Consider the following 10,094-nt stretch of genomic DNA (forward strand, 5'->3'; position numbering starts at 1 on the left):
GCTCCCCTGCAGAATCGGGGCCAGGCATCGAGCTGGGGGCTTGTCGGGGGACAAGAGAAGAGGTGGGAGTAGCTGAGCTGGTCTTGGGGCAGGAAGCTGAGGCAGGACACCGTCCAGTCCTCAGTGTAGTTCAAGGAGCTCCGCCCCATGGTGGCCACAGGTGCAGTTCCAGCAGCAGAGGTGGGAGAGGCAGAGAGAGTGGCAGGGGGCTGACCCTCGGAGCCCTGTCAAAGGCCCAAGGTCAAGGCGGCCCAGAGGCATGCATTTCCTTGGAGTTCTCAGCTTTGTTCCCTGTTTCTCTGGCAATAACAACGACAACAGAAATCATAACAACCGCGCTGCTGGGCAGGCCGGCCCGGGGGCAGCCAGCCCTGCATCCGCCCCCACTTCCCTGGGCCTTTCTAGACTGTGCCCATCGGGGACACGCAGGGGCAAGGGCTGGAGTGACCAAGTCCCTGAGGCCCCCACGGTCAGAGATGCTGGGTGGGGGAGGGGAAGAGGGTGAAGAACAGAAGGAGACTGAGGACAAAGCGGGGGGGGGGGCGGGGGGGCGGGGAGCTGAGACGCTGGAGCTGCCACAAAAGGGGGCTGGGCAAAGCCCTGGCAGCTGGACAGGGGGAAGCCGGGCCAGCATTGCATGTTTACTTTTGGAAGAGCAGGGCCGATCTGCGGACTCCCACTGTGACCCTGGACTTGGCCCTGGGGATCAGATGTTTCTCTCCTGAGCTAATCTCTGGGCTTCATCCCAGGGGACTCCACAGCCTTCCCAGAAGACATACCCCCTGCCCGCTTCAAGAACCCTCAGAGATCAGGGGACACTATGGGTTCAGGAATCCTGCCTCCCATCCCCCTTGGCCTCTTCATCCCACAAGCCCAGTCCGCACTCCCGCCTGGGCTGACCCCGTCCAGCCTCTTCCTGAGCTCCTAATTTGGCTTCCCAGAGTTTGCAACCCCACTGGGCCACCCCAGAGAGCCGTGGGACTGGTTGCCAGCCTTGTTGTCAGTGCCCAGGTCCTGGGAAGAGCAGGAGGAGGGAGGAAAGCGTTGAAACTGGGCCAGAAGTCTGTGCCTAGAATTCTACCACTCAGGTTTCCCCTTCGGGTAAAAGCAGTGTTTCATTTATCTGTTCCAGAAACACCTAGTGCCCCACGAATGCTTCCGAGGGGATAATGTTAAGGGGGCAGATAAGTTCTGGGAAGCTGCACAAAGCACGTGAGCATATAAAAGGATCTGAGAAGACCTGCATGGAACGATGCCGTTCATCTTCACTTAACCCCCACCTGGCCGCGATTCCGAGGACCGCACTCTGAGCACCACCCGAGGCCCCAGTTTCATGCCACTGTCAGAGCCCAGAGGGCGACTGGGCAGTCAAGGTGCAGAGGGAGTAAGTCAATTCACCCAGACCTGGAGGAAGGGGACGAGGGGGGACACAAGCCAGGCCTGGAGGCCCTGCATGCCACTCTCAGTCGGAGACCAGAATGTCCCCAAGGCCCTGGAAGGGGACTTGGCCTCCACAGCCACCACCGTGATCCTCGCTCCAGTACCCGGCTCTCCGAACAAACCGCGGTTCTCTGACCAGGCCTCAAATGCCCCCAGAGCCATGTGTCCTGCTCCTAAGCCCTGGCCATGGCAGGGGCCCTGTGCCCATCGACAGAGCTATCGTGGAGGCATCACAAGCGTTGTCGGCCCACAAAATGCCATGCGGTGGCTTTATAAAGACAATGACAGGAGTTAGCCTTTCATACATGTTCCTGACACCGGGAGGGCAGACAGGTGTGGATTCGAATCGTGGACTACCACCTGGCGGGGGTGTGACCCTGGGGCACACGGTGAATGGGACCTTATTTGAAAATAGGGTCTTCGCAGATGTCACCAGTTAAGACGAGGTCCTAGTGGATTAGAGTGGGCCCTAATCTAACAGAACCATGTTCCGTAAGAAGAGGGAAACTGGGCACAGGGACGCAGACACACAGGAGGAAGGCCCTGTGACGATGGAAACAGAGATCGGAGCGATGCGCCTGGGAGCAAAGGCACGCCCGCCGTCGCCAGCCACCACCAGAAGCTAGAAAGAGACCAGGACGGGTCCTCCCCTAGGGCCTTCGGAGGGCGCACAGCCCCGTGACCCCTCGAGTTTGGACTCCGGGCCTCCTGAACCGTGAGAGAATGCATTTCCGCTGCTTTAAGTCACCCAGTGTGTGGCGTTTTGTCACAGCGGCCCTCGGCACGAACACACTCCCATCTCGCCTCTATCCCCAACCCAGCTTTTTTGTCTCATCTCAGCGCTCGTTACCCCGAAAACATATACAGTTGATGCTCATTATCTGCAGACCCCATAACTGCAAATTTGCCTACTCACCAAAATGTATCTCTAACCCCAAAACCGTACCGGTGGGACTTTCACGGACATGCACAGAGTGCACGAGACACATGGTCCCGGCTGAGGTCGACACGGTGACACTCTGCCTTGTTGCCTCGGCTCTTGTCCTAGAAGCCTGTATCCTGTTCATGGCCTACGGTGCCACACTTGTCACAGGTGGGGGCTTTTAGTTAGTGATTGGCTGTTTAAAATGCCCCCCAGCATCGTGCTCAAGTTCTGTCTAGTGTTCTCGAGTGCAAGAAGGCTGGGTGTGCCTTACCCAGAAAATCCATGTGACAGATGAGCTTCGTTCAGGCCTCGGTCCTCATGCTGCTGTTGTGAGACCAGCGCTAGTGACTCGACGATGTACATTAAATACGGTGCCTTTCAACAGAACACACAAAACACAAGCTTCTGTGTTTATTGATCGGTTGCTGATAAAGCGACCAGAGGCTCTGGATTCCTCCTGGGATCAGTGTTTCAGTATTCGCGAATTCAGTGTTCACAGCGACTTTATAGAACATGAGGATCTCGACCAAAATCAACTGTATGTGTATTAAAAAAATAGGGGCAGAAGCCAAAGGCACCAGAGAGACCACTAGGCTTGTGGCCTCAGATTCAGGCCTGGAGGAACCCAGACCTGAAGGAGTTGGCAGGCTGGCCAGGCTGGCTGGATGGGGGACACGCAGGCCAAGGGGTGGGTAAACGCATGGTTCTGGGGGTCTGTCCAGCTTGCGCAGGAAGGCCCACTCGGCTGCTCAGATGCTCACGTGCTATGTGTGATCTCAGATAGCACACTAGCCTATCTGAGCCTCTGGGTCCCCATGTGCTAATGGCTGTTGCTGGGAGAGCCAGTGGGGTAGAATTTAAAATGTTCATTGATGTTTGTCTCGCCCAGGGGTTTTCCAGTTATCAAACACCCTCCTCCATTTCAACAAGAGACAATGTGCCAGCTTCCACTGTCTCAGAGAGGCTGTCTCAGCAAAAGAATTAACACCATAGGTCGAGAGGGACTTGGCTCATCTCGGTGGATGCCAGTGTGGACAGAAGGTGACCTGGCATAGAACAGTGGTTCTCATCCAGCTGATTCTGCCTCCACCCCAGGGGATACTGGGCCGTGTCTGGAGATGTTTTTGGTCATCAAAATTGGGGGGTGCTACTGGCATCTGGTGGGTAGAGGCCAAGGATGCCACCCAACACCTTCCAATGCACAGGACAGCCCCCCATAACCAAAAATTATCTGGCTCAAAATGTCAGTGGTGCTAAGGGCGAGTGACCCCTGGAAATGGCCTGAAAATGGCCACAGGCACCTCCACCCCCACCATCAGATTACATTTATTGTGCGCTTACTGGGTACCAGGTCCTGTTCGAAGTGCTCAATACACACTGGCCATTTTATCCTCATAATGACCCCTTTGTAAGGAGGTTACTATTATTGTCCCCATTTTCAAAGAGGTTAGGTCACTGGCCCAAGGTCACAGAGCTGGTAGATGGCAAAGCCAGCTTCCAGCCCAGGCTGCCTGGTTTCTGATCCTCCTCTCATCTCTTAACTCACCTCCTGGGGAATGTGGGGCGGGAGGGGGGTGCCCTGAAGTTCATTGAGATTATGGCTTTTCCCCCCTCAGCAGAACGAGAGCTCAGAATTGAGGTTAAGGTGGGTGACGAAACATCAAATTCTGTTTCTTGCACGATCCATGGGCCTCCCTGAGGGAGTGTCAAGTCCTAGTCTAGGTGCTTATGGGACATTCTCCAGACACAGATAAGCTGAGTACAGCCTATTCTGGTGTCAGAAGTGAGACTGCTTGGCTGTGGGGTGGTTGCGATCTGGATCGGGGTCTGGTTATTCCAGGAGGGAGTTCCGAAATCGGGGTACGACACGGTGGGAGACATGCAGACATGCGCCACCACCAACGTCATTGTCATCATCACTAATAACAACAACAACAACAGTTCGCACTAACTGAGCACTCACTCCCAAGAGCCCTGTGTCATTGGTACTACCCAACGTTCCCATTTAGGAAATGAAGAAACTGAGGCTCAGCGAGGTCAAGCCACCTGCTCTGGGCCAGGCAGTAGAGGGTGTGACCTGAGCCCCTGCTCTTACCCCAAGGTTTGTCCACCTTCATACAGTTTGCATTTGAGGCCAGAACATTCTCTGTGATGGGGAAGGTGTTGTGCACTGTAGGATGTTGAGCAGCATCCCTGGCCTCCATCCATTAAATGCCAGTAGCACCCTCTCCCAGTTGTGACAACCTAAAAGTCTCTAGACATTGCCAGATGTTCCCTGGGGGGCAGAATTGCCCTGGTTGAGGACCACTACTTTACCCCTAAACTTTGGGATGGAACAGGAAGTAATCAGCATGGAGAGGTCTGGCTGCTGCAGCCCACAGAAGATTCTGAAATGTGAGCCAGTAATAATAATCAGTGGTGTGCAATATGGCTCTATAGCACCTACTATGTGCCAGGCACGCTAGGTCCATTCCTTCATTTCATTCTCGCAAGGACCCCGTGATGAGAGGAATGTGATTAAACCCAGTTGCAAATACAGAACTGAAAGCACAGAGGGTGGAGTGACTTGCCTGAGGTCAAGCAGCTGGTAAATTGCAGAACCAGGATTTGAATCCAGACTGCCCGGCCCCAGAGTCTACACTTAGACACCATGTGTGACTGCCTGCCCAGCGCCCCTGCCAGGGCTGCGTGGATGATGCTGTCAGACAGGTGAGAAAGGAAAGAGAAGCTTGAGATTTGCAGAAGAGCCTTCATGAGTGGCATCCAAAGACCCTCCATCCCAGGATTCTTGGACCCTAATGGCTCGGCCAGGTTTGATTAGGCACCTGCTGTGCACTTGAGGTCCTGGCTAAGAAGAGAATAACCAAGATGGCCTGGAGCCGCCCGCCTTCCTACCAAGACTCTTTCTGCCAGAGCCACCATTCCCAGTCTCTCATCCAACAGCCAGGAGCTGAGCACCTATTAAGTGCCACTAAAGAAATCTGTATTTCACAGATGCACAAGATGAGGCTCAGAGAGGCCAAGCGACTTGCCAGGGACATAAAGCTGTTAAGCAAGAGTCAGGATGTTCCTCTTCCACCCCTCCAGGTCCCCTTTCAACCTGGGCCTTCCTGGGGATTATGGCATTTCAACTCCAGATTCACAGCCTTGCTGAACAACCCCTATATGCCCAGGGTCTAAGGATCAGAGCAGACATTTGCTCTCTCTGGAAGCTTCTCTGCTCCCTGGAGCTAAAGATGCAGCAGAAGGCTGGGGACTGGATGTCCATCGGGGTCTTGGTGTCCCCTGGACGCTGCCCCTTGGCTGAACCTCTGGAACAGAAGCTGCACCTCTTGGGGCATCCACCTCACCTGCTCCCTTCTTCTGCTGGACCCCCCACCCCAGGCCCCTTCACCTCTCATGGTCCTCCGCAGCAACCCCCTAGCTCTCGGTTATCCCTCCAGCTCCCTCAGTGGGACCTGGGCCACCCTTGAGAAGGTAGTGCACCCAGAGGGTAGTGCTCCATCCAGGCATGACTTCCCTGGGGGATTGGGAGATGGCGATTAGGGCAAACAAGCCACCTGGGGGTCTCTGGTCCCAAACACCAACAGAGAGCTGGCTAAGGATGAAGAATCCGAACCCAAGAACCCAACTTGACCTTGCTGAAGCCAGGCTCCCAGCCTGAAACCCCTGCTCATTCACCTCCCTCCCGTGCAAGCAAAATGTAAAGAGGTCACACTACACTAGGGTCTTTCATTCAGGGGTGAAGGGGGAGTTACTCACGCTCTGCCAAGCGCCCCGACATCTCTGGGGTAGACATGAGGCGGGACAGGAACAGAAGGTCTGAGGGCGGCCACGCACCTGGACATACTAGGGGCAACATTGGAGGTCCAGGCGGAGCAGCACAAGAAAGGCATCCGTGTTTGAAGTTTATGTCAAACTTTGTGAAGTTAGGTCACAAAGAGCTGGGCTCCAGGATCGTCACCAGCCACATGCAAGGAGGGTGGCACAGGAGGCCAGCTGAGTCATGTCTGCCCCAGCAGCAAAGGGGAAACTGAGGCCAGGCCTCAGATCATCACCCTGAGATCGAGAGTGATGTTCTCAAGAGCAGGCCCAAAAGCTGGTGGAGTGTGGGGGGAGGAGGACAGGGGCGACCTGTGGGTGCCAGGGTGGGGGTTGGGGGTGGCCGTGAGAGGGAAGATTCAGGGCTCGCTGTAAACAGGGGGAAGGCGCGAGGGTTGCGTTGCATTTGCCCGGTAGAATTTGGGAGGTTTTGTTGTTTTCATCTTTCCCCCCAGCTTTACTGACATATGATTGGCTCTAACATGGTGTAAGTGTAAGGTGCGCAGCGCAGTGATTTGGCGCGTGTGTGTATTGTGAAATGACAGCCAAGGCCCCCTCCGCTAACACCTCCGTCACCTCACATAACTACCATTTCCTTTTTGCAGTAAGAACATTTAAGATCTACTCTCTCAGCAACTTCCAAGCACACAACACAGCACCGTCAACTACTCACCGTGCTGTGCGTGGGACCCCAGGGCTCACTCATCTTCCAACCGGAAATCTGCTCCTTTGACCAACGTCTCCCCATCCCCCACCCACAGCCCCTGGCCACCACCACCCTACTTAGAGTCCACATATAAGCGAGATCATACAGTATCTGTCTTTATCTGACTTGCCAGGCGGAGTCTGAGTGGCTATTCGCTCCAGACACGGGAAGAATCCAAGAGGAAACTGATCACATGCCTTTCGCTCTCCCACCTCCGGGTCTCTGCCTGTGCTGTGCCCTCAGCCTGACACTCTCTTCCCTTCTTCGACTGCTCAACCCCTGTTCATCCTTCAGATACCCTGTTAAACGTGGCTTCCTCTGGGAAGCCTTCTCTGACCCCCAAATTGGGGGAAATAGGACTTCCTGTCAGTTTCACCTGACCTTGAGCAGGTGCAATTTGTCTCAGCATTTAGGGGACACCGACCCCATGCCTGGGGAAACTATCTGGCAGGTAGAGATGGGAGCTCCAGCTCCTTGGAAAGCCTCCCTCCCCCAGCGTAATGATCCCAGGGCCCCTACAGGATCCCTTCCCACCCTGGGGAGGTCTTTAGCCTCTAGGCTCACCTGCCTCCCCTCTGGGTGGTTAGATACCCAGTGACTTTTTATCTCGGTTGTTCTTTGCCGATTCCACCACTCTTAGCTGAGCAACCTTGAGCAAGTAATTCAGCCTCTCCGTGCCTCCGCCTTCTCGTTCAGGAAATAGTTATGATAACGGTGCCTACCGCATGGGGCTGATGTAAATTTAAAACGGGACTCAAAACGAGGGCTCCATCATGGTTGTCATCCTGGTATTATTTTCCCAGGGTCCTACAGTCCAAGGGCAACTATGAGATTCCATTGCGCCCTCCTGTGGCAGCACCTGAGAACTGCATCCCTTCAGGTGCAAGTCATTACATCACTTGCAAATTACCAAAAAGTTATATATTTTTTTAAGTCAGTCCAAGCTTATTTAAGTCAAAAAGAGAGTGTACTGGCCATAGCAGCCTTTGCACTTGCTGTGCCCTCCTCCTGGATGCCCTCACCGCTTCTGCCTCCTTCTTGACATTCAAACGGCGATGTCAATGCCATCTCCGCAGGGAGTCTTTCTCTGGATCCCTATGTACTCAATACCGAGCACCAACTGTGTACCAGACCCTGTCCTAGGTACTAGGGATGCTGCTGTGGATCACGCAGGTGTAGAGCTCTTCCTTCGGGGTTGACATTCCGGTGAGGGAGACAGAATTACAAAAATAAGTATTCCACAGAGTATGTCAGGTGATGACTCATGCTAAGAGTAAAATAAACCAGGGAATGCGAGAAAAGGCGTATGGGGTATAATCTTGAAATGGGAGTGTGGGCAGGCCTCACTAAGGTGGTGATGTTTGCGCTGAGACTTGAAGAACAAGATGGAGTCAGCCACGGGTATCAGAAGGAAGAGCATTCCAGGCAGTGGGACAGCAAGTGCAAAGGCCCTGAGCAGTGACCTCCAGGGAGTGGAGAGTGTTACTGTTCCTGGCTGTGTCCCCAGTACCTGGACCAGCACCTGGAACCAAAGACTGTTTAATAAAGATTGCAAGAATGAAAGCCCGGCTGTGGGCTTCAAGAACAGCTCGCTAAAATGATGGCCTTGGGGCCATTCCCCTCCTCCTGGTGGCTTCACTCTTACAGGAGGCCTCTCTCCCTGTTGTCTGAGATGAGAGCTCAGCTTCAAATGCTCCTCGAGATGAAAAAGTCTGTGTCCCAGGATTCCCTGCAAAAGCCTTGACATGCCCATCTCCCAATCAATGGTGAGGCCAGGAAATGAAAGGTGGGAATGGCTTAGGGCCAAGTCTCATGTTCCACCCACACTGAACCCAGAGGGGAGAGGGAGACCCCAAGGGACCTCTGGGGCAATGGCCTGGCAAGGAGGGGAAATGGATGCAAAGGGCCAGTTTCACAGAATAATTACAAGAGTTTTACAGCTATGAAGTGGCAGAGCCTGCAGCTCCTGGCTTAAAGCATCCCTGAAATTCTCGGAGATGTCTGGTGGCCATCCATCACCAGACTAAGGACTGGTGGCTGCACAAGCCCCTGGGATGACGGTGGGAGCTTTTAGCATTATGGCAGACATAGAACGCAAGGGCAGCCACCGCTCGGATGGAGAAAGAGGTCAATGAAGGCAGCTCAGGGCGGGCTCCCAGTAGGCCCATGGGTAATGGAGGGCCCAATGGCAGAGGCCAGGGCCAGAGCCAGCTTACTGAACCTGTTGCTCTTGGGGGCTCAAGAGGTGGGAGCAGGGGAGAGGAGGCATAGTAGGTAGGGAACATCCTGCCCCTCTAGTCTGGCCTGGGGTGAGGATGAGGTGGAGTTTGCGCTACAATCTGGTGGGAGCTCCAGGAGGATATTTCCGGAGTCCCTGGTGCATGAGCCCTGACCTGTCATTCCAAGTTCAGGACAGACAAAACCAATGTTTGCTATGTAGAGACTATTACCTACCACCACCACCACCGGCAGATGAGGCAACCTAAGGCCAAGGGCAAGGCCAGGCCCTGCCCAGATCCCTGGAGGCCAGGCCTGGAAAATGCCTAGAACTGTGAGGTCTAGGATTCACTGCCCTATCCCCTCTTGCAGAACCTCAGGCGAGTGATGGGGGGTTTTGCAGCAGCTGGTCACATAGGGTTCCAATCTCACCTCTGCCCTGACTATCCAGGTCACCCCCATTCATGCCTTAGCTCCACATCTTTTGAGAACTGACCCAGCGTTTCACAGTCCTCCCCATCCCCCACCCCCAATGGAGCGTTCACTCTTCCCATCTCTGTCCTCAGTTTCCAACTCTGAGAAATGAGACCAGACAGGCTCAAGGCGGGTCAAACCTCCCAGAGCGGAGCTCTGGGAGAGCAGGGCGAGTAGAGATTGATTCAGCTAGTCAGGGCACTGTGCCTGGCACACATTGGGAGGTGCCCAATAAATGCTTGTTTGAGGGAGGACTAGCTCTCAATAAATAACAGCTGTTGTCCACGCTGTTGCTGCTGGCGAGGGAGCGGGCTCTCCCCTCCCCCAGCCATTCACCCCGCCTCCCATTTCCCTCTAGCCCGTTTCCTCACCCTGACCCCCACTACCCAAATTCCCTCCTCCTCTAAGCCCCCACCTTCTCCCCACTTTCCATTCAATCTTTCCTCTCCCCCAACCACCCGTTCCTCTCTTCCTCCAGTTCCCCTTACCCCCACCCAATCCTTCCTCCCT

Source organism: Pteropus alecto, unplaced genomic scaffold (assembly GCF_000325575.1).
Source record: "Pteropus alecto unplaced genomic scaffold, ASM32557v1 scaffold37, whole genome shotgun sequence".
Classification (NCBI taxonomy): domain Eukaryota; kingdom Metazoa; phylum Chordata; class Mammalia; order Chiroptera; family Pteropodidae; genus Pteropus; species Pteropus alecto.